Source organism: Poecilia formosa, unplaced genomic scaffold, assembly GCF_000485575.1.
Source record: "Poecilia formosa unplaced genomic scaffold, Poecilia_formosa-5.1.2 Scaffold899, whole genome shotgun sequence".
Classification (NCBI taxonomy): Eukaryota; Metazoa; Chordata; class Actinopteri; order Cyprinodontiformes; family Poeciliidae; genus Poecilia; species Poecilia formosa.
Window position 1 is genome coordinate 41,962 of NW_006800838.1, and position 532 is coordinate 42,493.

A 532-nucleotide genomic window follows, 5' to 3' on the forward strand; every position below is an offset into this window, starting at 1 on the left:
CTGTCCTGTCATAGTGCCAGGTTCAACAAATATGTTAAAAAAAATGTTTTTTTTTTATCCAAATTACATACTGCAGCTTCAAAGGATTAATTTGCAAGAGAGTAATAAATTGAAGCAAATGTTCCAATGTGAATGACACAGCACCCAGGTTAAAAATAAATGTACTAAGGATGTTAAATTTTAGCATACTTGAAGCCAGACTAATCATCAGTATGCTTGAAGTATGCCATTTTGGAACAACTAATTTTGTGTATTGTAATAGTAACTAAATTGTAGAAAAATCACAATTTAAAGTGTACTAAGTGTACATGCTTTTTTGGAACAACTAAAGTTATACTTTGTATACAGCTTAGACGTGCTTGAATAGTATATTTTAGGTGTACTATTTTTGTGATTGAATTACATTTAAAATATATTTAGGATGTATTTTAAGTAGATGAGCATTACATATTTTATATATTCGTAGTGTGATCACAGTATGCCACAATTACACTTTTGGTTTGCTATAATTGCTAATGAAGTACACTTTTCA